This window comes from Pholcus phalangioides, unplaced genomic scaffold (genome assembly GCF_987345545.1).
Source record: "Pholcus phalangioides strain wild (caught in Gottingen) unplaced genomic scaffold, Ppha-v1.0 ptg000001l_1, whole genome shotgun sequence".
Lineage (NCBI taxonomy): Eukaryota > Metazoa > Arthropoda > Arachnida > Araneae > Pholcidae > Pholcus > Pholcus phalangioides.
In genome coordinates this window covers 12,772,911-12,800,598 of record NW_028301594.1, presented here as the reverse complement: position 1 = coordinate 12,800,598, position 27,688 = coordinate 12,772,911, and the positions used below count along the sequence as shown (strand labels likewise).

Genomic DNA, 27,688 nt, shown 5'->3' with positions numbered 1-27,688 from the left:
TACTTCTACATAAATCATTGAATCCCAATTTAGGAGAAGCAGAAGCAATTTGATTGTCTTTTTTTTTTTTTTTTCCTTATTATTACTTTCCCTTCTTGGAGCAGAATGATAATGATATTAATTCAGTTTTATTAATCTTCTTTGTTCTTTTCTTTTTTTGGGTTATCAACATGTCGCTAATCTTGTCCATTTTTCCTTTAATGACAATACGTACTAACATGTTCTTTGATACCGTTAGTTTTTACCTACAAATATGATCTAGTATTATGCAGATTTTTCTCGATATGTGCATAACATACGTGACATTCATCCATGAGGCTGATGGAATTTCTGTAAATATTTACGAAATATGCATTAATAGCGATTGGATCGAGAATTTTTTTACATGTTTATGGAGAATAATTTCATTTTAACCCGGGGAAATTAATTCTGAGAAAATTGAACTTTTTCTGAACAAAATGAATATAATTAAGGAAAAAGCCTCTGAATTTATATTCTTAAAATTTTAGATACATTTTCAAACATTTTATGGGATTTTTCTTGTAATTTGATTATCATTTTATGATTTTTGTTTTTAAATTCGAATTTTGTACTTTGATGAAGAATGGTAATTTAGATAATTGTGATTCGTTGATTTTTATGAATGATTTGTAGCATTTTACAAATTAGTAATTGATAATGTGAATGTGAATTACAATGAAAAGCGAAATATTAATATACATTTTATGCAAAAAATAATGTTTTTTCATGTATTTACGGATAGTTTCGCAATTACATTCTTTGAAATAACGCAAATTAAAAAAAAAAAAAACCTCCATAACTTTTCTTAAAAATATTAAAATTTTCGGAATTTTTTAAAATTAATATTTTACAAAAATTGCATGATATTGTATTGAATCTTCTTCATTCTTTTTTTTTTTTTTTTGGGGGGGTTATCAACATGTCGCTGATCTTGTCCATTTTTCCTTAATAGGTACTCATATGTTATTCGATACCCATGACTTTTTACCTTCACTATGAATCTAGTATCATGTAGATTTTTCTCGATATGTGCATGACATACATGACAGTCATACATGAGGCTGATGAAAGTCCTGTAAATAAGCATTAATAGTGATTGGATCAAGAAATTTTTTATACGCTGTGTTTATCGTGAATAATTTCATTTCATCTCGGGGAAATTAATTCTCAGATAATTTTTTTTCAAAGTTGAATTTTCTCTGAACAAAATGAATAAAGTGAATATAATTTGGGAAAAAGCCTCTAAATTTGTATCTGCAATTTTAAGAATTTTAGATAAGTTTTGAAACATTTCCTGGATTTTTTTTGTAACGTGTTTCGTTATTATTTTATGATTTTTTTTAATTGGAATTTTGTTTCTTTTGTATTTTGACGAAGAATGGTAATTTAGATAATTGTGATTCGTTGATTTTTATGAATGATTTGTAGCATTTCAACAAATTAATAACTGATAATGTGAATTCAAATTGCAATGAAACGAAAAATATTAATATACATTTTATGAAAAAATAAGATTTTTTTCATAAAAATTATGATTTTTTTACATTCACCGACATTTTTTGCAAATTACATATATTTTTTTTTAAATAATATAAATTTAAAAATTCTCCATAACTTTACTTAAAAATATGAAAATATTCTGGATTTTTTTTACTTTATTCTTTATTTTTAAATGTATGCAATACTTGAAAAACATCTAACAGAGCTAAATTTTTGGATTTTTAAACATTAATTAGAATTACTATTTGGATTTTAAGTTATTATTGTTAAAACTGCCTAAAACGGTAGTAGTTTCCTCCACGACAATGGTGCATCAAAAACCATTCAAGATCTAATTAATTACTGTGAATAGATAAACATGATTATATCATTTGAAAGACACATTTTTTTGAAAACCATGGTTATACTCGTAAAAGTAAATATTCCGAAAGTGATTATTGAAATCATTTTTTCGAATCGGCATCAGTATTTTTTTTTTGTGATTAAGGACATTTGTTAAGTTTTATACTAGCTTATCGTTCAAGTCCTGTCTTAAGCCTGGTTCTCCTAGAAGGTTTCTACAGCGCGTGCAGCGTGAAAACTCTGATTGGTCAAAAAAACCTGAATTTCAAGTTTTTAACCAATCAGCGTTTTCACGCTGCACACGGCGCAGAAGTTCTACTTCCAGGAAAACCCGGCTTTATCGGTGTTATGTTACGGGCAATGTCTGAAGTCTGACTATAGATGGTGAATCGATCAGCCAAATCTTACATAATAGAACATAGTTTCCCGTATACTTCGGACTTGGTTAAATGAATTGTCCAATAGACAGACTTCTGACATTGGCAGACTAATTTTAAAAAATTCGGCAGAGATTGGTCAATGATTGCCGATTTATGTGGGGAATATTCGTAGAATCTCGATTTAAGAAATAAAACTATCGGTCTCATCAAATTTGTCACTAGACGTTATTCAGTCAAGTTCCTATATAATGTTTCTTTGCATGAAAACATTCGTTACACAGAAAATTCGTAATTAGATAATTTTCAATGTAAATCAGCGAAAATTTTAGCATTTCGTAATACACTTGTATTTAGAAATTCGTTAAAGGGACTACTATGTATATAAACACACTAATAAATATAGAGGCTATAAAACCAATATGTATTAGTAAGATGGATATTAGTTGCCGTTTGGAAGTACTGTAGTCATAAATTGCCTACACCGTACAATCGTAAAAATTCTATGCAAATTGTAAAACTACCGTATTTTTCTTATAAAATTCTCGTTTAATTTTCGGATTATACGTCAAAAAAAAAAACATTGGAATTTCCCCCATTAACATATACACATTCATGTGGATTAATTATAAACCGATGCGTCTTATCTGCAGATTTTTATCTGAGAGGTTGGAATGGAAATAAATAATTTCAAAATTAATTTGTAAAAATAATTTTTTGAAAGTTTATAGATGGCATATTGACATGTGTGTAGTAGTAATTCATATTTTAAACAATAATGTGACAAAAAGTACCTCCCATGCCGTAAGATTTTACTATTGATGAAGGAAATTTACAGACATTGATTATACGCAGAGAATTACAGTAGTAGAAATTTAAGAAAATATTTGTATATATTCTCAAAAATAAATAATGCTATATATTTTTAAATAAATACAGTTATTAGCAAAAATCAGGTATCGTACTGTAATATCACACGCAAGTAAAATTCATGATTGCGTATTTAAAAAATGTGCTAATATTATAAATTATTATTATAATGCAAGCCTGTCAACAATTGTGTGTGTGTGTTTTCTTATTTAAAATTACATTTTCCGTAATTGAAGATAAATTATTCACAATTAACTTATGCCTACTTCAATCTATGCTAACCTAAACTGACTTATTAACAATATGAAAAATAAATCTTCTAATTTTTAAATTGTTGATTAATAATTAGTGTATGTGCACAAGGCTAAGCATTCAAATTATTTTGTAGCGGTCTCAACATTTACATATTCCATTCATATTCTGTGCACTCCGTTTAATGTGATAACACCGGGACTTGGGGATTTCAATAGTAATAACCGATTGATAACTATACCAGAAAGAAATCGAAAAGCGATTACTATGACCATATGTCTTGTTTGATCAAACGGGATGCAGGTGAAAACGGGATAATTTAGTGTCTGCTTTTCCTCATAAGTGGTTGCGAAATGTTCAACCGTGCCGTTTCCTTTTTTTTTCAAATGTTCTAAAACAGGACATTTTTGCTTTTAGCTAAAATATTGCGTTATTATTATTTTTCAGCCATTAATATAAATTTAAGAGTTTGACACTGTTTTTAATATGTTTTACCAGTTACTATATTTTTTTATATAGAGCCTACGGTACATTCCGTAATTATTAATCAATAATTTAAAAATTTCAAGATTTATTTTTCATACTGTTAATAAGCCAGTTTAGGTTAGCATAGATTGAAGTACGCATAAGTTAGTTGTGAATATTTTACCTTCAATTACGAAAAATATAATTTTAAGTGAGAAAACAATTGCAGTGAATGTTAATTTCATAGCAGGCTTGCATTATAATAATAATTTATAATAGAGGGTTATCAGCGAATAAGCCCTTATTTCAAAATTAAATATCTCTACAACAAAGATCAATAGAATTATGCAGTAAACGGTACATTTATTAGCAAAACTGTAAGAATGTTGTACAGAAATATCGAAAATTTAGTTTTTTTAAAATTTTTTGAAATTTAAAAAAAAAACTGGAGATTTTGGGGTTCCGAAAATCCTCATTTGTGTGAAGAGAAACCACTGCATTCGCCTAAAGTTACCGCATGGGCTGCGGTATGCGCCATGTGTGCTGACAAATTGTTCCAAAATTGTAACGTAACGTTCAGTAGTAATCATTTCTCGCACGAAGAAGGGGCCGATAATGCCTCTGGCGCATACCGCAGCCCATGCAGTAACTTTAGGCGAATGCAGTGGTTTCTCTTCACACAAATGAGGATTTTCGGAACCCTAAAATCTCCGGTTTTGTTTTTTTTTTTAAATTTTAAAAAATTAAAAAAAAAAACTAAATTTTCGAAATTTCTGTACAACATTCTTACAGTTTTGCTAATAAACGTACCATTTACCGCATAATTCTATTGATCTTTGTTGTAGAGATATTTAATTTTGAAATAAGAGCTTATTCGCTGATCACCCTGTATTAGCACATTTTAAATACACAATTATGGATTTTACTTGCGTTTCATATTACAGTACGATACCTGATTTTTGCGAATAACTATATTTATTTAAAAAGTCATAGCATTATTTATTTTTGAGAACATATAGATAAATTTTCTTAAATTTCTACTACTGTAATTCAGGTCCGTCATTTCGGGGGGGGGGGGCCGTTGCTCCCCCTGGCTTTCGATATACATACGTTGAGTACATGTGCTTTGCCCCCTCCGCCCCCTGCAAAAAGTTGAAATGATGGCCCGGCGCTGTAATTCCCTGCTTATAATCAATATGTGGAAATTTCGTTCATCAATAATAAAATTTCAAGGCATGGGAGGGCTTTTATTTTGTCATGTTATTGTTTAAAATATGAATTACTACTACTACACACACACAAACATCTATGCGTCATCTATAAGTTTTCACAAAATTATTTTTACAAATTAATTTTGAAATTATTTATGGTCCATTTCTAGTCATGGTCCGTCATTGGTCATTCATAGTCATAAGTCCATTTTGTACATCCCGTTGAAAATTCCAAACACTTCAATTATATCCCCCCGACATCTGCGATCTTCCAATGTACACATGTTCAAAAAATCGTCTCCATGTGTGTCTTGTCTCCGCAGCCTATCCATTAAGTCAATGTCTCTCTGTAAGTATGGTCCCCAAAACCTGACGGCATGCTCCAATCCAGGACGAACTAAGCCCTGGAAAAGTGTAAGGATTACTTTAGAAGAACGTGAAGAGACCTTTTTTTGAGAATGAAACCGATCAATCTATTCGATTTTTTGACCGAATGGAATGAATGTTTATTAACAACCTATTGGGAAAAAAATTGATCTAATTGAATCTTAGCTTCAAAATGAGAAAAAAAAAATGGACTACGAAAAAATTGATAACTTAAACCGATAACTATTCCGATGCCGTCACGATAACTATTTTTGCTTCCCTGTCCGTATCACTCTGCGGTAGTGATAACAATACCCGAATGATAACGTTATGCATGATTCAAATAAGCGACGTCTATTGCATCATTAATTCTCTTGCTTGGTGTTGGTGGGGGGACTACTCCAATGTCCATCCCTATGATTCATTTTAACCGTAATGCTGATTGCATTGGTATTTTGATTAAATTCTTTGATAGAGTATGAGTCATACATAAAATTTTGTGCTATTATTCTATTATGCACCGCATATTTCAGTCACATACCGGAAAAATGATTTACACAGGAAGGTTTCAGTTTTCAAAAACAACACACACACACACACACGCCGGATGATTCCATGAAGAATATAAAAGCCGAACGGGGTCGGTCATTTTGAAAAACTCTTATCAATGAACAAACGAAATCACGTGATTCACAAAGAACGATATTCGTGATTTTATATCCGTTCATTTTATTAGACACTGCCCAGGATATATCATATACTCCATACTACATACACACACACACGACAAACGCGGAATGCCTTTAATAACCCAATTAACAGTGGGTCTAATATCGCGAGCATAACCATGAATTATTGCCCATCCGGGTATTTGATCACGTAAACAATAATGGCAGTAATAATAAAGAGATGGATTATTTATTCGTCCATCCGTGCTGTCACGTGACATTTTTTTCCATATTTTATTGTTCCCGTTGTCCAACTATATTTCTGTTTTATTTCTGTGAGTATATCGTGTTTCTGCTCCCTTGCTACAATCTCGTACGTGTTACATTTGTTTCACCAGTTCAAAAAAAAAGAGTAATAATGTGTGTGTGTGTATTGTAGGGGGTCAGCGTTGGGTGTGTCGCCTCTGTCCAGTGTTCTTATTTCTCTGCCATTCATTCCAATTTTTTTTTTATATATATATCCATCCCTTTGATTTTATTTTTTTTGTCTGTGCGAATATTTCTCTCTTTTGTGTTATTACAAACAATCAGAACGCGGACTTGATCGTGTTTTTACTCCCACAAATGAGAGGCAATATTTGTAATTGTACATTGCGTGTCCAATAACATCCGTGGACTTTGTGTATTATAACGCATCATGGTAGATGATTTTTTTTTTTATATTTCCCTTGTAATATACGCTGTTCCGATATAATCACAGAAGGAATGAATCTCTTTTTTTTTTTTTGACGGGAATATCTATTTTACGGATTGGTTGAATCTCTCCTTCTTAGATATTTTATTTGGAAAGGTTTCGTGGAAATAATAAAGTTCGATGCAAGATCCTTTCCCTTTGTGGTTATTCGAACCGGTACGGTACATTATTTGGATTCACTTGAAATGAGTTTGAGTTCTTGTAAAAGTTTTGCCCGCAATAGACTTTTTTTTTGTTATTTGATATCACGATACTTTCTTCGATGCCGTCATTTTTTCATCCATTTACTTTGAATGATCAATCCCCGTTTGAAACATATTTTGCGTCTGGTTATATTAAACATAAAGTGCAATTATATGAATGTCTCGACTTGTGAGAAATGCAAGTTACGTGCGAGCAAAAATACGAATTCGCGAAAAATTCTTCACTTGGGATGAAATCGATTTGTATAAGAAAAGCCGCCTGGCAGTTGAATGGTTAGGGAACTAGCTTCTCACTGTGCAGGTCTGGGTTCGAATCCCGGTTTCGGCATGGATGTTTACTAACAAATTCCCTGGACGGATCATGCTGATCCCTTGAGAATACAAGAGGATCATATTATGAAAAAAAAAAGTTTGTTTGATGCACGGAAGATGGGGGGTGCTTTGAATAAGTCGAAGCCGACAATGTTTCTCTTACTGTAAACAGAGACGTATTTACAGCAGGAAAAGGTGGTCATAAGAATTTGAACGGAACGAGAGAAAGGTAGCAAATTTGTACAGCCCACAGACACTGAGCCGATTTAGGGTCGAGCTACAAGGGTGCAACAATTAATGCAACTTAATTAAAACAATTTTTTTTATTAAACAATGTGGTTCCTGTTCATCTACATTCCCGCTCAAAAGTTAAGCAACACACCAAATTAAACAACAAACAACAGAAATTGCTATTGGTGCCCGCATTGACCTGAACGTTCGGAGACGGTTGTACACTATCGAGATGACATCCCAGCACCATATGCTCACGCCATTTCTTTCTGTCACGGGATCTGATGCCATGTTTATGGACGATAATGCAAAAGTTAATACAGTTTGTGTTGTCCAGCATTAAAGTTCAATCTGGAACGCGGTCTCGTATGAAATAGCCACTCATTTCTTTTGACTTGCATCCAATAGAGAATATATTTGACATCTATAGAAAACAATCAACTGCTCTCCATGACCCTTTCTAAAGCCTCGGTGAGCTGCGAACAAGTCTTTCGCTTAAATGGACCCTGATACCTCAAAACGCCATTAATAATTTTATTATTGATATGGATTGGCGTTGTCGAGCCTGTGTATTCAGCATAGGTGCAGTAGCGGATTAAAGTCGGTTTAGAGCCGGGCGCAAAAGAAAATAATGGGTCCCTTAAATTGGAAAAAAAGCGTGAAGTTTGGGTTTTTCGGGGCCCTTTAGAAGTCGGGGGCCCGATGCGCCCGCCGTTAGATCCGCCTCTGCATAGATAGTAATAATCCCTTTGGTAATATTGGCCGACCTTTTTCATTGAACCTTTTGTGGCTCAATGTATTATTGTTCTTTCCTACGACATTTATTCGATTTTGGATGTTCTATTTTCTTTGTTATTTCATGTGACAGTGTCCTTTCCTTCATCTTATGATTTGTGTAAACTCAACTAAAAAGAATTTAAACATTATTAAGCATTCAGCCTTTATAAGCATTTTTGATTTTGTTGCTTAACTATTGAGTAACTAAAAATTCCCACGAAAAATGTCTGTAAGCTAGTATGTAGTGAAATGTTGTACAGTAATGCCTTAAATCCACGGGACTAAGAAAAATGTTCGTTAAAAAGAGGTGGTATCCACTGACGGGACACACATGTTCATTTTGGCAAATTCTCTAATAAAGGACTTACACAGAGCTATTTGTAACGTGAAGGAACAAAGCGGTTATTTTCGCACTGGTCTCCGCTTTTGGTAAGATCGGCCCTGCACAGACGGCAAAACCAAAAACTCTCCTCTGATTGTAAATATAAGTACTGTAATATAAAATACGTTTCATTTTCTTGAAAGAAAGCAGTATTGAAACGACAATAATTTGCCGCTCGATAATTGTCTCAAAATTGCTATGGGGCTTATGTTATTCTAATTTTGTCACTTTTACGTTCATGGCATCTGTGAAAATATTAGGATTTCAAATATTTTCCAACACTTTGGTGAAGCCCAAAATGGCAGGACACACAATGGCTGGGTATTACTGTCCAAGATTTAATCTCGAATAGACAGTGTCTCGACTTCCGAGTAATTCAAGTTCAGATATAAAAACTATTCCCCTAAAAATACCTCAACTTACGAACAATTATTCGACTTACGAACTCGGAATGCGGGAGCAAAATTATCATTCAAAAGTCTTCTCGGTTGCTTTGAACAAGTTCCAGACACCAGTGATTGTCATATTGTGTAGAATATTTGTATTGCAAGGCAAATATTTAATTAACAAAACAACAATTATACCACACTATTCTACCATGGTTTATGTACGATTGGGATGTGTATCCATTGTTATGGGCGTCTTTTTCTCAGCCACCTCGTTGGGCATTTTGCCTGTTGTGGCGTTATGTTTGTAACGAATGGATGTCCATTATTTTAATCTTCCAGTGCACGTGTTGTGTCTGTGAGACCCATGCACACGTGTTCTTGTCATTTACCAACAGGTGGAAGGAGAAATATTCTTGAGGTTCTTGCAAATTTCCTAATTTGAACTCGTTTATCTATTGTGCCAGCTTTGGTTGTGGTTGCTATTTTTTTTCGGAATTGCAAAAAAAAAGAAAAAATTTCTGTAGCTGGGTCTGTGTGAGACACAACCCGTGCAGACAAGCAACATTTTTTTAAAATGTTAATTGATATGGTTATTTTAAAATGAGTGTAAAAATGAGATATGGATGTTTATATTTTAATTATACAAGGTTCATTTCACATGCATGAAAAAAATCATTTCATTACATCCATCCTTGAGTTTCTGCTTTAGCATGATGTTATGAGTAATATAGAACTGTTAATTTGAAATTTACAATAAAATATTACAGAAATGGATAGTTACATTCATTTTATGTTCATATTGTAGCTAAACTGATGGAAAATGAGTATGAAAATGCACTAAGAAAACAAAGTGTATAAATATTTTATGTAATATACAGGGTGATTCTAAATTCATGGGTCGAGCCTTAAGAGATGATATGACTACTAAACAAACATTTTTGCTCATAGAATATCCGGTCGAATCACAATAGCAAAGGCGGTAGAGGATGTTTTTAGAGTGCTCAACAGCACCAAAATCAATTATAATATTTTTTCCGATGGATTTGTTGGGATATGGGCTGTCAGCCATTCGAGGATACATATGAAACCTTCGGATTGGATTGGAGTTTGTTTTTTATTGTTTCAACGTCCATCAAGGTTATGCTGCGCCAAACAATGACCAAGCGAAGAATGACTTGTGGTAGAATTTGCGTTACCCAGGTTGCATCATGAGAAGACTTAACACATTACAATACCCTGTACCCTAGAATGGTTGATTGCACTTATTGCAGTCGTATAAATATGATATTTAATTTTCGTGAAGTGCCGTTGGTATACGCTCTAAAAACATCCCCTACCACTTTGCTTCTTTCTAAGTAAAGTTGGTTGTTGGTTTCAAACCGATATGCACCATAAAAACGAACAAAGTGTGTTATGGCACTACACACTATACAATATGATTTGTTTTTATGCTGCATACCGGTGCCGGTTTAAGTTTCACGAGCCTTTGCTATTGCGATTCGACTGGACATTCTGTGATCAAAAATGCTTGTGTGTTTAGGAGTCATATCATCTCTCAAAGTTTGTCCCATGAGTTTTGAATCACCCTGTATAACTCAGTATGGGTCTGTGAGACCCAACCCGCGCACTCACGGAACATTTTCTCACCTATGCACTGGAGGGTTAAATTGGAAAGTTTATTTCGAAATACGAGTTTTCCATGATGCGAGTAACTGTCATATTATCAGAAGTTATCACCATTCACATATATAAAAAAATTTAAAAATTAACCTGCACCACTGCTCTAGAATATGATTTGTGTATTCAGGGGTTCAGAACACGTGTTCGAAATCTGAATTGATGGCAATAATAAGAGTTTTAGGCCCCTGACGTTGAAGCGGGATTTGAAGCAGATTCTTTCAGTGAAGGCCCTTCAAACAAACAACAGACAAATGTTAAAAACATAACAAATGCATGGATTAAATAGAGCTAATCATCCCGATTTCTGGAGCAATAGTTGTAGTTTTTGCTGCACATATATAAGTAGATGATATTTAAAAAATTGTCAGCCCTGTCATTAGAACATCTCTGTGTATGGGAACTGCGCCAGTGTTCACATGTGCAATGCCTAGAACCTGAACAATGATGGACAATCATGCGAAGCATCCGGTTTTTATTGTCATAATTATGAATAGAAAAGCCAGACAAACATTGTTACCGATGGGCTAAGCTTAAACTCACAATTTCTTAGAAAAACAGCACAAACTTGAAAAGACAAGTTTTAAAAATGCATCATTGAGTCCGGAGTCGTTGCATTTTCTTGACGTTAAAAGCAAGGCTCATTAACACTATTCTTTATAGCAGTGCTTTCTCCATCATCGTGTACTATTACTACTAAACCACACATGTACCTCGTCCGCATTCCTCAGCGGAATTTCTAACGAATTGGTACATGTCGGAATGTGTGTGTACGTGTTGTGAACCTGTGCATGAGATTTGTTACTGTGTAATGCTTGTAATGTGTAGTGCTGCCACCACACACAGCCATCAATTTTTCTTAACTATGAGTGAAGTACAATGATTGAATATTTGTACCGCTGTAGGCCTGTTGCTCTCTGTGACGAAAATCATCGTCTACTTGAAGTCCCTTTGGTCAAAAGCTGAGGGCATCGAGAATCAACTAAGCTATGCCGTAACAGAAATTAGAGTACGAATATATCGTGTGGCTATTTCCTGAAATACATTCCAAGCAGCAAGGATTCATAACGTATGGGACGTTATTCATACTTGGGTCGTAGGGCTTTGGAAACGGGTTGTTCGTCAAGGCTGTACAAAGCTATTGCTTGACATACCCCGGGCATGTAAAAATTTTGACCGAGCTTGTATTTTTTTCCACCACATACCAGATGTACACACATAATTAAATAAATAAATATATATATATTTGAACTTTTTTTTTTCTTTCTTTTTCTCATCGACGGTGATGCAAGTGTTCCTACGCACATGCGTTAAATTTTTCACAGAAATGCTTTCTTTGGCAGCCGTGATACAAATGTCAACGTATTTTGATTCATTTACACGATCCTAACATTTAACAGCCCGGTGCGGTCATTGGCTCTCATATATTGCAACCGGGCTCCAAATTGAATCATATATCACAATTGGGCAGTTCTGAAAAACGAAAAACCTCACTTCCAGTGAAATAGTATGTCCTGATGGATAACGGAATGAAGAAGAAAGGAAATGTCTTATTAGTTTGCAAAAGTATATAAATAATTACAATAAATGTAAAAAAATATTTTTTCAAAAACAATTATATTTTTTGTGACCCAGTTATACAATGTCCCCCCCCTCCCCAAGGGAGATAAAAATTCTAAGGTTGATTCTAAAATTGTAGAAAATGTTTATACTGTATATGTGTATATATTTTCTTTTCTCTACACAAAAATATCCATCACAATAGGCTGACCATATTTTTTCGAGAAAAATACGGCAATTGAGCTTTTAAATACGGGCAAATACGGGATATAGCCAATTACAGCCAAAAATGAGACAAAAAGTAAGCGAAGTCGCTAGCTCATTCTAAAATAACAGAAAAGTCACTAGTCACGGGAAATGAAGCGCCACTTCGGTCCATAAAATTTACAACGGCATGCAGAATAAAGAAAATTGTAGTTTCATACTACACGTTGCTCATTTTCATTCTGCACATCTGTTAAAGATAAACAAGCACTTCATTTTGAGAATTATAACAGATAGTTTTTTTTTTTTTAATCTTATATTCAATAGGTAACAGCAAGCTTTCTAGCTTGGACCGTTTTCTTGTATTTATAAGTACGCAAAGTATAAAAGTACGAAATATAATAAGTCGCTAGTTTATAGGAAATTTCCCTTATTTTTGCTTTCACCGGTTCGCAAATTTCCTCCAATTGTGCAGGTCCACGGAAATTTTCACTTAATTTCAGCGGCCTACGACGAGAAAGCCTCTGAACTAAACCGTCAGGCCCAGGCTTTTAGTGCCAACCGGTAATCTTATCAATTGCCTTAGAATTCGACACTGTAATGCCTTCTGAAAATATTTTTTCAAGCTGCCCGGCTTTTATTAGTGAATTCGGGTTTGTGTTCCAGTTTTTACCAGGTTTTCCAAAATCAGTCGCATGATCTGAATACCCTATCCTAGTCCCACGACTATTAAATTGCTGTATATGGACTTGAATTAAATTTCTGTATGGCGATATGACCGTAGTTGGTGTACTATGACTAAGTATTATTCAATAAGCATTTTTTCAATTTGACGATAGACCCATGGGGTATCGGGTAGCAAAGTTGATCGTGTTGCTGATTTTGAGTCGTGGCTAGAAAAGGTTAAGAACACCACCGGATTCGCGTGAGTTCGCGGAGAACATATTGAGAAAACCACTATTATAATTACATAAAACTATCACAATTCAATATAAGCACCTTTTCCAGCTCGGACTACATCTAAACGGGTGAGAGGGTGCTCATATTAAAATATGGTAGTTTCATGTAGCGCAAATTGTCATAAACAATTAATTATACATTGTTTGCGAATCGTTTTACATTTTGTCGAGTTTTTCCGTTTTCCAGTGCCATCTGTGAGGAAAATTTCAATTTTTTTTTCAATTTATCAAAACACCTTGGGCTATTATATATTTCTAGTGCAAATCAATTCTTTATATTTCTAGTGCAAACCTTTCAATAAAAATTTATGATTTATTATTAACTATTGAAATATGTCCAGGATCGTCAATCATGTATATCGAATTTTTAAAAAATACAGTATTATAATACAAAAATAAAATACGTGGAGGGAATAATACTTCCTACTGTAACTTCAATGTCACTTAATTGTAGAACCATAGCTTGCGTCTCAGGGGTGCTGCGACGAGCTATAGGTAATAATTTGTACGCGAATTTAGGGTTTGAAGTGTTTATCTTTTTTGACTCACAGAGCCCTTTTCAGTATATAATTTCTATGGCAGAGCCTTGTTTGACTCGAGGAAAATAAAATCACTAAATCTGATAAAAGAGACCTACATGGTTCCGACATAAAAATTTTACACAAAAAGAGGCTTCTCGAGTCAAACAGGGCTCCGCCATAGAAATTATATACTGAAAAGGGTTCCATGAGAGTCCAAAAAAGGTTGATCGCTGGTTTAGGACATGGGCGTAAAAAAAAAAAAAGTTTCCCAAATTTTCTGTTCTATCGCTCCCCTAAGTCGACGGACATACCATCCCCCCCCCCCCGGGAGTGATATTGCCCACTTTGGGAAACACTGGTTTAGGACGTGGGAAAATATTTACCAAACTACACGGGGAGGGCCGCTGGTGTGTCATGAATTGGGTAAGGGAGCCATGGGTGACAAAGTTTGAGAACCACTGGTCTAAGGTGTTATAAAAAGTCTGTTTCGTTGATTGACGAGATATCTTGCTTGTGCGAGTATGATTGAATGTTATTGTAATTCTGTTATTTCTGTTACAGGTGAGTTCTTCATGAAATATGTTGCTAGAACACGTAAGTAATAACGTATATAATTTATATGTAATTCATATATGTTGGCATGTACGTATCTATGTAGTTGCACGTATTTTTCTCGTGTAAAATTTATATACTGATTATCATGGCCAAACGAAATTCAAAAATTGCTCGGCTGTAAAATACTTGAACATACGGTACTTTCTTGCAAAGTGCTAAAGAACACTGTGGAAGTTGCTCTAGCACCTATACCTATCCCTGACTCCAACGCCACTACTCTGAAAAGTTTAAACTTTGCATGTGGTATTTTTCAATCAGCGCTCATCTAGAGACACTCCCTGGCTCCGATCAAACACCATAGACACTCACACGCTGCATTTTAACTTCTGCTTCGTTCTGAAATACATCTCACAGACCCCTTTGAAATCGTTTGCTAGACGTCGGAGCCCACTTTTTAAAATCATTCTTCTAACAGCAAATCTCTTCGGGGTTGATTATCTAATTTAGGCTGGGTTTAACTATAAAAGTTAAAAAAGTTCTTTTATAAAACTTTTATAGAGTGACTATAAAAGTTTTATAAAAACTCTTTCACAAAAATTAAAAAAAAAACAAAAAGCGACTCGGTTGGCTACGTTTGTTTTATTGTGTATTATACAAGGCTCTGGGACTGGAAGAGGTTGCTTGTTACGTTTTTGTGGAAGAAATGCTGATTTTTCTACTCACATCCAATTTTTAAAAAAAAATTATTCATTGCAAATTAATTTTTAGAATATTTATTTCTTTTCCAACCTCTCAGAAAAAAAGCTGCAGATAAGGCAGCAGCATTATATCAAGCACTAACACTTTCGAAAATTCAAATGTTCATTTACAAATTTACAATTCGCGGATTAAACACAGGAAAATATTTTCCCAATACCATATTTCCGAACAATTTTGTACACATTTCCAGGATTGGCTCGTTTTGTTGATAAAGAATTCATCCTTTCTCACTCGGGGTACATACATACACAAAGTCGGGAACAAATGCTGTCTTTTCGCTTATGAATAACTTATGAATCGCTTTCGTGAATCGTTTATGAATCGCTCTTATAATTTTTGACATTACTAAGCTATTGAAACGAACAGGGTGCCTCCGTGAAGAGGGAGAATGTGACAGATCTAAACAATACTTTTATGAAGTCCTAAGAGTCATAGAGTCTAAAACGACTCTATACAGGGTGCATGGCAAAAAAGGGGTAAGGCCTGACGACCGTTGATCCTAGAGGCATACTTTCAATTAGAAAAAGTTTTCAAATAACGCGTAGTTTCCAGGTATGCCATTCATATTTCAAGCGATTGCATAGTTATTAAAACAAAAAAAAAAAACTTTTTATACGGTTCCTCTTGTCCTCTAACTTAGAAAGTTGAACACTTAGAAAGAACAATTAGAAAAATGTTGCCAAAATAAAAACAAAATCCGTGTTCCTAAGTGCAATATTTACTGAGATATTATATAGAATTCGAAAAACGGAGGGAATTTTTGGGGAAAAACATCGTTAAATGTTAAAAAAAAAATAATTGGGTTTTGGGACACACGGGGAATGGATAAAAAGTAGAATTTTATATTTTAATAACTATACAACCCTCTTGAAACATGAATGACATATCTGAGTACTGCAGATTATTTGGGAACTTTTTCTAATTGGAAGTATACCCCTAGGATCGCCAGTAAAATGTTATAACCCCCCATCCCCTCTTCTTTGCTATGCACCTTGTAAAATCCGTCCCGTCCAGTAATCTGGCGTTTTTAGGCAGACTTTATGCGAGTTTATAATAAGAAAACATGTCTATGCGGGGAAGTTTATACTGCATATTTAGATGGGCTTTTTTCAATTACCTTCCAGTAACCGTGCAATTCCGGTAATTCGGCGCACCCTGGTCCGACATCGTCCCCCCTCATGATGGAAGCATAAATGTCCACTGTCTTAGCGGGGGGTGAAGGGAAACGTGGAAAATGGCGTTTGTTTTGTAACATACGTTTATATTCGTGTTTCAGGTAAACTTACATAGCAACATAAGATATACAACCAGCTGATGAAAAAAAGGAGTGAAAATTTGCATATTCATGCTTCTAGCATGAAGGGGGGGGGGGGACGATATGTGACGATTAGCCTACTGAAGGCCTAATGATCAATGTTGACCCCCCCCCCCTCTTTTTCTTTGTTTAAAACTGTGTTTCGATAATTTATGTCCGAACTTATGTGATTTGTCGGGGAGAAAAATCCATGTTCAGGATTTTGTGTGTGTCGTAAAATAACACCATTGAGCAAATAAAATGGATGTCTATGCTGAACATGGTGTAGGTAAGATGAACTTCTACCAATATTCTGTACATAAACAAACTGCATTACGATCATATTGGATTTATGACTCAAAAATAAAAACTATTCAGAACTTAAAAGAGTGACAAAATGAACATTTGTACGAAAATAAGAGGACAGTGCCAAACGTTATTTTACAGAAGCGGAGAGAATGCAATTGCCCCATAAAAACGGGACGCATGGTCTGCGTGTTGAATTTCGTAAAGTGGCACGCACATCGAAAATAATCTTGATTGTGGCACGACTTGGAAAAAGGCTAGCCACCTCCTGATCTAGTTGAACGTTCATTCCATTCATTATAATTAATTCTTTCCCCTAAAGTTTACTGTTACACAATCCGACATTCCCTTAATTTTTTTTTCTGACTTAAAACAGTAAGTTTGCCTTCAAAATAGTTTCATCTGCTATCAAGTATATCATCTATTCCATCTACTATCTATTTCAAGTTTTGCTCAAAAACATTATTTCTTTCTACCAACTTTGGGGCCACTAGAAAACCAAGCCTTGCTATAGAAATAGCCCTTGCTACAAAATCAAGAATCGGGTACCTATACCTGGAGATTCCAACGTAAAACGTCTCGCGTAACCCTAAGCCGTCAGCTTATGAAGCTCATAAGGCTTGTTCCCACGGAACCCTTGATGATAACGAGGCTGTTCTACGCAACTGAATCAAATTTGTTAATTTTTATCCGAAAAAAATACCCTACTGCCGTCTCAACAGCATCGTGGTTCCAGGGCAAAAAAGGCCTTAGGTACCATCTCCTGATTCACATATTTGTTGTCATAAATAATTGAGAGAAATCTTATCGTGAAAGCTCCTATGCAAATAAGATCTCCGTGCCCCGGGTGGGACGTGCTCCGTGTGTTTAGACGGCCCTGGGTGTCCCGTAAATTACACGTGAATTCTCACACTTCCTAGTAGACGAAATATTTCCAAATAAACATTGTTTATACAACTTAAAGTTTCCTGATGAAACGAAAAATTACATTCATGAGCTTCTGGCTCGGAAGTTTGATGTGTAAAAAATTTGATGTTACTGTTTCCTAAGCTGTTTTAGACACCTAAGTCAGGGCCATAATTGGGTGGGGGGGGGGGGAAACTGCCTCGTACGGCAAAATTTAGGGGGTGACGGTTTTAGGTGACCATTACAAAGGCATTGAATTTGAAAGTTGTGGGAGGTGGCAAAATAATGTTTGCTCCGGGCGGCTGAATCATTCTTACCCCGGGCGGCAAAAATCATAGTTACGGCCCTGTCCAAGTGGTCTGATGTTTCCTTAAACAACACTCATTAAAATTCAAAATAAGAAAAAAAAACAGTTTGTAGAGTAAACAATTTGCGAGTATTACTAACAAGAAATTTTTCCTGTTTGAAAGCTCTCCAGGTTTCGTGGCGTTTGATAGCATGCGGGACCCGAGAAAAGCTGTCACGGAACACCAGTTGGAAACCCATGGTCTACATAGCTGTGAGCGCGCATATACATCTCCATTGTGTACACACACGCGCATAAAAGACTCCTGAGAGTCGAGTCACCTTTCCATCAGGATGTCACAAACGAAAATGAAAGCGATCTCTTTCCGGCATTTTTCCACCGATCACAATTTTCACCGCTCTCCTGCTACAATAACCCAGAAGGTGGCGCTCGCCGACGATCTCGAGGGCCCGTTTCAGTTGTGACCCGAGTCGTACAGATGGCGCTGCGATGCCACTCTCCCATCTCGATCGCTCGTGTTTCTTTCCTCTGTCACCTTCCTCGCCCGCCGCAACACTTGGCATAGTACTGTCGATGCGTGCGTTTGTGTGTGATTTTCACAGCATAAAGCGCCTGTTGTGTGCGTGTGTGGGGAGGGAAGAGCGTGGAGATTGGAACCCCACACCTCGACGGTAACACCCCCATCACCCGTTCAGTGGAATGCATCAGATGAGCTTCGGCTTTCGTAGAAGACACAACGCCAGTGTTTTATGTGTGTGCTCGCGCCGTTGTTATTTTTATTTTTTCCTTTCTTTCTCGCTGTATTGTTGTTTCCTCTCCAACAATGAGAATTACTCGATGTAAACTGAATTCCGGCGATATGCAAATTGCGAGTGGAGATCGGCCGTAATATTAGTGATTGTGTGACACATCTTTGATTTTGAGCTTTTCTACTCTTGTCTCTATCTGGGAAAAAGAATAACAAAGAATTGTTTTGCACCGAAAATTTTTTTTCCCCCTTCCGGTACTGTTGGTTTATTGTATACATAACACGACGACACATAACTCTATTTATGGACGAGATTTTCGATGGAATATGCTCCTGGTATTGCTGCGGACTTGTACCAAACAAGGTTTGATTATTTCCTTATGCTAATTACTGTTATTAATTTCCTTTTCCCACGTATAGCTGTAGATGTTTTGAGGAAGTGATCGGCTTGTCGAGGGGGGAATTTTTCACGTTGCCGTGTTCGGACGGTGTCGTCGCGGCGTGCGTCTCGTCGGTGTGGCCGCCTTTGCCAGACGCGGGAGGCACTCTTTTCGGGACTTATGATCTTCGCTAATCCTTTATAAAATATTCTACAATTATACATGGTTTATGAATTGCAGGATTTCTCTTCCATAACTGCCAAAAAAAAAGCAGTCATGTCTATCACCGTGAATACGGGCTTGGATCCCGTGGACGAATCTCTCCTACGTGGTTCATTGTTGGAACTGAAACCGAGTAATTGTCGGAAAATTCTGTATTGTTTATTTTAACAATGAACTTTGGCAGCCACTTTGAAGTTTTGAGAGATATTTTTTTTTCTTAGATATTCATACAGATTACATGTTGTTGGACATGGATACGAAATAGTGACGTGACATTCTGTGATATGTGCTACAACAGACAAGTCAACATAGCATTTTTTTTTCTGTTAGGCGGATGTGTGTGTGTGTGTGTGATGTATTAGGCTCTGGTGTATTGTTGGAGCTGATGAAACTCCGTGCACGCAATTGTTGGAAACATTGCTTTGTTGAAGACGAACATCGATTTGAATTTTTGAGAGATCAGTTATTTTAGGTGGATTTTTTTCCCTTGAATAATCATTAGCTATTGTTTTTGATAATGTATCCAAAATATGAGACAATGGTGACATGGCATCATTTGACTATTTTTTCAAGAGTCACCATATTCTATAAAGTTTCATTTCCCATCATCATACTATACAGGCTATGATCCCATTGACGAATCTCTTATAGGATTGATTCATTGTGGGAACTGAAACCGAGTAATTTGCAAAAAATTCCGTATTGTTTATTGTGACAATGACCTATGGCAGCCATTATGAATTTTTGAGATATTTTTACCTGTTCTGAAATGGTGGTCCAAATTATGTATTGCTTTACATGGATGCAAAGTTAATGGTAACGCGACATGGTGTGACATGTGATGTACCAGACAAAATCAACATTGTATTTTTTCTGTTGATCCTGTTAACCGGAATTGTGTAGTGTGTTAGGGTCTGGTTTGTTGTTAGAGCTGGAACCGTGCATTGTTGGAAACATTTGTTAGCTTCAATGTTGACATCCATCAATCGCTGTGAATTTTCGAAAAATCATGTATTTTAGATGAGGTGAATTTTTCTTCTTTGAGTGGGGTCGTATACTCATTGGCTATTGTTTGATAATAAATCCATAGTATGAGGCAATAGTGACATGTCATCATTTTGGAAATATTCTTCAAGAGTCGCTATGTTCTGCTAAATTTTTATTTCCATCATTGTGAATACGAGCTCTGATCCACGTCGACGTATCTTTCCTATGTGGTTCATTGTTGGAACCGAAACCGAGCCATTATCGGAGAATTTAACTAGGAAATGAATTATACCTATTGCTTGACATGGGTACGAAATAAATGATGACGTGACGTATGTGATGTGCCAGACAAGTCAACATTCAATTTTTTCTTGTCGACCCTGTTAGCCTTGTGTGTGGTGCATATTAGACTCTGGTTCATTGCTGCAATTGAAACTAGTGCCGTCTTAACGCATTGGCGGACACGGCACGGGGGGGGGGGGCCTCAAAAGAAGAGGGGGCTCACAAAAATGAGATATAAATGCACATTCAAGGATTATGTATGTAAATTGTTTTAATTGAAACAGAGCCATTGACGGAAAATTCCGAATTGTTTACTTTTACAATGACTTATTTCACTGTGGATTCTTGAGATGGAAGTCCAAATTAGCTATTATTGGATGTGGATACGCAGTAAATGATGACGTGATATGTGATGTACCAGACAAGTCAACACATCATTTTTTATTTTTTGTCGATCTTGTTAGTTGGAGGTGTGGTGTATTAGGCCCTTGTTTATTGGTGGAACTAAAACTACTGTATGTTGTGTGTGTTTTTTCCTCCGGATGGCCATATCGTTATTCATCGACCATTGTTGAATATGGATTCCAACTGAAAGCAATAGTGACATGACATCATAAAATACTATTATTTAGTCGACATTGCATTTTGCTTTTTCCTATATATCCAGTGATTTAGTGAATAGTCTAGTACAGGGTTCTCGAAATTTTTCCACTAGTGGCGCCCCTTACCCTAATCAACGCTTATCTGGGGCATCCCAGAGCAGTTTAACAGATCTCTTCGAAAAACAATTGTCGGCCCGCCTCACAAAGGGTGCTGCGGCGTACAGTTTGAGAACCCCTGGTCTATTGAGTGTTTCTTGAATTTGTAATCCCACTACTGCGGCTATGGATAATCCGGTTTCAGTACACACCTTGACTTAACGGATGTAATTTACTTCGATCTTTTTCTAAAACAGTCAATTGGATGTATTCAAAATAAACAAATAATCCATGGAGACCCGTCATTCGCATCAAGTGTGATGTAATACAGGGCTTGACGAATCAAAAAAAAAAAAAAAAAAAATTAGGTGCCATCCAAATTTCTTAGGAACTCTAAGAATGATTTTAATCTAGAAAAACGGTCCTAAATAATGTTTTTTCGACTTTTCCAGAATTTTATATTATTTTCCTATGTTAAAAGACGCATGAAATCTGAAAATTTTGTGTCATTCATAGACTCCAATTTAGCAATCGTACACAAAGTTTTAGGCGCCAATACCGATTTTATATTCGCTGTGGCGACTGGGCATCTGGGATTCGTCCAGCCCTGATATAATAATACATTCAGTAAAACCTCGATAAGTCGTCACCTCATGTTATCGAAAAATTATGACTGCTTAAGCGGAGTGCCATCAGTTTCAATGTTGGGAAAATCGTATAAATTTAAAGTAATATGGCAGTTATTAAAGTATAAATAAAAATTACAATATTAATAAAATTTATGGATTGCAAAAGAAAAATGAATAGCACTTTTTTTACCTTTTTTTTTTTTATCTCTTAGTACTTAACTTATTGTGGTAAAATGTACTGGTACACTTTGATTTATACTAGTAATTTTTAATTTAGACTAACAGAACAACTGTTAAAATTGGTAGCTTTTCTTCATAACAGAGCTCTATATTGCTCATTAATGTTACATATATATCAAATTTAATTTTAGTGTTTTAATTCTTCATCAGTAGTTCATGATACAACTACAGGGTAATCTCTAACACTTTTGACGTGGGGGGGGGGGGGGAGTAAACAGAAGACCTGTGAAAGAATGCTTGATTTTTTTCAACAAAGATATTTTGTTTAAATTTGAAGCCCTAAATTAGTAAGGCCCATGCAGAGGAATGAGATATAGCTCGAACAGTCCCTAACGTTTCAAAAACCTTAGTCAGCAAATGAACTTCCCCAGAGTAACTTTCGTTTCCTAAACTGTTCCATTTGTATACATATAGGGGACTTTTAAGCATATGGTTAACAATGCTGTTAATAAACTCTTTTTATGGGAGCCATAAAAATAGTCTGTTCCTCTTTCTCAAACTTTTTCATAGTGACGAGTTAACCGAAATTATCGACCAGAAACGAAGGTTTAATAACATTATTGCCTATGTAAGCTGGAAGGGCCTGAAGACAAATGACGACTTATTAGGGTGACGACTTAACGGGGTTTTTTACTGTATATAAGTTCGTGTTTAAAGGAAAAGTGTCAAAAGGGCATTGTTACAACAGACACGGCTGGGCCGTCTTGACGTCTTCGGGGACGCAAACTTTGTCTAGTCCATCCCCCCACCCCCAATCCCTAGCGCTTAAAATTATTTATTCTTCGTAATACGATTCGTATTGCACATCATAACGACAGTCAAACTCGGTTATGGCGACATCTCTGCTGTAACGTCAATAGCATTCCCAGCCGAATTCTGCTGATTTTTTTTTCAGTTCTTCGCTTCAGCTGTTGTTTTTTTCCTTAAGAAATTTCTATATTTCGGTATTCACACAAAGTCTGCATTTTCTACCGATAACTATGACAATAAGACAGCCATATTTCCAGAATTGTAGAGCATTGCAATCATTGGAGTTCCTACAAGCCACGTATCTCTATGGGCAGGCCCCCCCCTCCTTTTCAGTTTTCAAAGAAAATTACTGCACAAGTATCGTTCCATGATTTCGAATCTATCCGTGTATTCTTCGTTGTTTTAAGCTTTATGGAATTGCTAGCTATAGTTCTCGGCGCTGACTGCGGTTTCTCTAGATACCGGGAGCATAAGCGAAATGACAAACCATTGTAAAGAAGTAAACATGCCTGAAACGCATTGTTTGGGAACCGCGATAGCTAAAATAAACATTCCAAAAGTCATTGTTGGTGTTTGCAAAGCATTGTTGCCCAATAATTTTTCGCCCGTTTCGGCCTTTAGACCAGCTTTGACAACTTTTAAATTAGTAGCCTATCGTTCAAGCCGGGTTGTGTTTAGTATGTATGCAAAATTTAGGAAAGATCGGTACAAAATTGTAGATGTGTATAGAGAACACGCATAGAAAATGAATTCTTTTTATATATCGTCGGCGTTAAAGCAAAAAGTCACCAAGTCCACAAAATTTTTTTCACGGACTACTGTAGTTGATTATAATTTCCAATGAATTATTTCATGATATGAACAGTTATGAACCACGAACCAGTTATCTAATTATCTTTATTTAAACATTAGTAAATCTACTGTAGGAGTTAGAAACCTTTAAAATAATTTTTACTATTTCTCATAACGACTTAAAAGTTTAAATTGACAAAACTGGACTCAGTGACTTCGGCTTGAAGGCCGACGATTCTCAACTGACTTCAAGGAAGCGTCACACACGAAGACCGTGGGCGAAATAACCACACTCCACGATAGTGCCATTGGAAAATATATTTCGCAGCACGAATTCTGAAAACACCAACCTTGGTTCAAACGACACCACAGTTATAATTTATTATCAAAAGCTTTCCGGTCCCTTGGATGTCGTAAAAGCTAATTTTCATTGCATAAGAAAATGGTATTGAACTCTAGTTCCTTCAAAAAAACATGAAACCTCGTGTAATGTCGCCATCTAGAGACACATACAGTGGGTCCCTCCTATAACGTTTCCACTATGAACATTTTCCCGCTTATAGTACGACTTATTTTTGTGGTCCCAACTTTTACTAATACTCGAGATTCCCCGTTTAAAACATTTTTCCGCTTACAACGCTTTTTCCCGACGGTTTGGAAAGAAAAAGTTACTAGCGGGATCCTCTGCACTTGGAACTTCTCTTATATGACTTGCAGAAGAAATTCAATGAAAAAATCCATCTGAAGATCGACTTTTTTTGGCCTATTGACATTTATAATTACTGGCACAAGACCAGAACATATGCTTTGTAGCATGGACAATAGCTCAAGATCAAAACAGTGGCGAAGATCTAATGCAAACAATCACCTTAACTACACACAACGTTAACCATAAAAACCGTGATCTCTCGAGGGACCTATGATAATAAGATATTAAGATTATTTACAACACTGTGATACGGTTTACACTTTTAATCATGGGTGCATTTGCTGCCCACGGAATAATTCACTCCATTTCGGAATTTTATTCCTCAAGTAAAGAAATATATATTTTATTAAAATATTAGATTAAATGCAGCATGTATAATCATTGAAAGAAGTATTAAAATTATTTTATTGATTCATATTTAGTTCCCAAACTTGAACCATACTGCCCAAAAAAATATCAATTTTGTTAAAAAATATGGCCCGAAAGCCACGAAAGATTGTGAACCTATGGGTTTTTTTAAACCTATTCTTAACATACGTGGGTCGTCCTCACGAAATTGGACAAGAAATACTAATAATTATCGAAAATAAATGCCACCCAAAAAATCCAAAAAAATTCTTAGGGACACTTTTTCACCTGTTGATAAATAAAATATAGTCAGCAGCGAAGTTTGTTCAAAATTAATGGTGAAATAAAAATTCAACTTTGACCATGTTAAGAGATGGGCAAATCCTACGTGGCATTTTCTATATTTCATCACTTGATATTTATGCTTGACACTCGCAACATGTTCCATATATTTTGGCAGTTTATTTTTTTCCACTTGGACAAGCACTCATGCTCTGAATAATTTTTTCTGTTAATTCAGTTTTATTCTTTTTTTATTTGCGTTTCTCGTCAGTTTTATAAGAACAGATTTCCAATTTGTCAGTTTTGCTGGACCACGAAATGCACTCTCAAAGCAAAGTCTTTACATGAAACATTGTTGAAGTATTGTTTCAGCCAAAAAAAATTTGGATTTTTTTACTGCTCCTGCTCCCTGTAACTTATTATATGAAACCTTTCTTCTGGTTACCTTATGCCTGGAGAAAGACATTTTTACATGTGTTGCAACTCTAATCAAAACCTAAGCATGTTGGAGAAACGTGCTTTTCAAAAATAAAATAAGTCTCAGCTGAAACATGAGGTTAAATTGAAAATAATTTGCATTTTATATTTTTCACAAAAAAAAATAGCCAGGAAAGGGACATTTAATAGACACTAGCCTCTTTTTTTCTTGAATAAATCTCATTTGTGAACTAATTTAAAATTGTAATTGACTTAAAAGGAGGTTCAAGTGATGGCTAGATTCTTTAACCTTCTCTCAACAGAAAATTTGATACGCCTGTGTGGTAACTGGTGGTGTAGGACTCAAACTAATGTTTTCCAACTGCCACGAATAGAAAAAAAAGCTGTAAAAAATTTTCATGTGGCTAGAAAAAGTTCTATTCATAAAAAATATTTAAAATGATAAAAGATGAAATTATAGTGTTCGTAAACATATATATTATTGATAATAAAAATGTATTTTTATTTTTGGATAGAAAGTTATTGTAAAATTGGAAAAATGGGCTGGGGAGGACAGAGCCAGGAGGACTTTTCCTTAACAACTGAAAATTTGTTCCAGAAAACCAATTGATGAAAAAATAAAAAGCACGAGTGGTGACTTCTCAGAAAATAGAATATAAATAGAAAGTGACGGAAAAAAAATTCTGTGCCATATATATTGAACGTAAACTGCTGGACACACAATTTAGGCCAATTTCTTGAGAATCACCCGTATACGAAATAAAATTGTTTTTCAAGAATATCGATTGACGTTTATAAAAACCTCTGCTGTAATTAAAAGAACTATTCAAATTATTTTATTAGGTCATACTTAGTTCCCAAATTAATGCCATACGGCCCGGACAATATCAATTCCGTTTAAAAATATGGCCCTAAAGCCACGCAAGTTTGTGAACCTATGAGTTTTAAAATCTATTCTTAATGTATATGCACGGTTGGCCCCTCATCCTCCAAGCCGGCATTCTGATAACTTTCCGGACATGTACATACACGATATGTAGCTGTTCAAGATATATTTTTCCTCACCAGTGAAAAAAAAAATTAATCGGGATGAAAATTCTACTAAAATGGAAAGTATCAGAATATGAAAAGTTAGTTTTATATTTTCGACTTTCTGTGTCCCATAATGACTCGCTTAAACCTAAGAATCTAACCCATCAATGTGCATGAGTCTATAATTCATTTTTTTAAACCATATTAATAATTTAAAACTATGCACCGTTATCTATAAAGGCCAGAACATAAAGTAATTGAAATTTCTTTCAGATATGAATTAAGCAGAATAATGGATTATTGATTGATTATAACTTATCAGCTGCATTATGCGTTGAAGAGCTGATTCAAAATATTTTTTGGCATAAGTTAAAATACGTATAATGTTTTTAACTTATGGTAATAATAATATAATTATTTAATATCACTTTTTAAAGATGGAAAGTTACATTTTGACCCAGAGTGAAAGACGCGAAATTTGAAATGCGATTTTCAACAGTGGATTTGCGACGTTTTTTTTAAAGATAATTATCGTTAATAACAATTTTAAACTTCAGCTTTAACTCTGGTTGGTTTATCAAATAGAAAAAATGTGATTACTTATTCGCGGAATTAATCTTAAAATAACAATAAATTACTTTTTAAATCGGGCTTAATTTACAAAAATAAAGTCTGTTGATGTTGGCATATTACAACTTGATTCCTAGTTGTAATTATGATTATAGTAAAGATTGCGGATTGCATGGAAAAAAAAGGACCGCTATTATGAATTTTTATTACAGTATTTCCCAGTTTCCGTAGTTTTTTGCTATGAAAATGTTTCGTATCGAGTTAATTTGATACCCTTTGAATATTTCTGCATTGAAATCGGGAATGTTGGCGAGATATTTGATTTTGAAGCAGTTGGAATAAAAAGACTTCAGTATTGCAAATTATAAGTATGCTATGGCTAAGAAATGACAATAAGATACTGATGTCTACCA

The 27,688-nt window shown here is 35.2% G+C and overlaps 1 protein-coding gene across 2 annotated transcripts in view; it reads left to right on the top strand.

The window, feature by feature from the left end:
* Positions 1 to 27,688, top strand: part of LOC149089891 (zinc finger homeobox protein 4-like) — a 308,904-nt gene that overhangs the window by 104,738 nt on the left and 176,478 nt on the right. The window contains exon 1 of one of the 2 annotated variants that reach the window (XM_089255235.1): positions 18,744 to 19,280. The exons of the other annotated variant lie outside the window; for it this stretch is intronic. The gene's annotated coding sequence lies outside the window, so the exon portion shown is untranslated. Of the gene's footprint in view, positions 1 to 18,743; positions 19,281 to 27,688 lie in introns of those variants that run through there. 2 annotated transcript variants of the gene reach the window in all.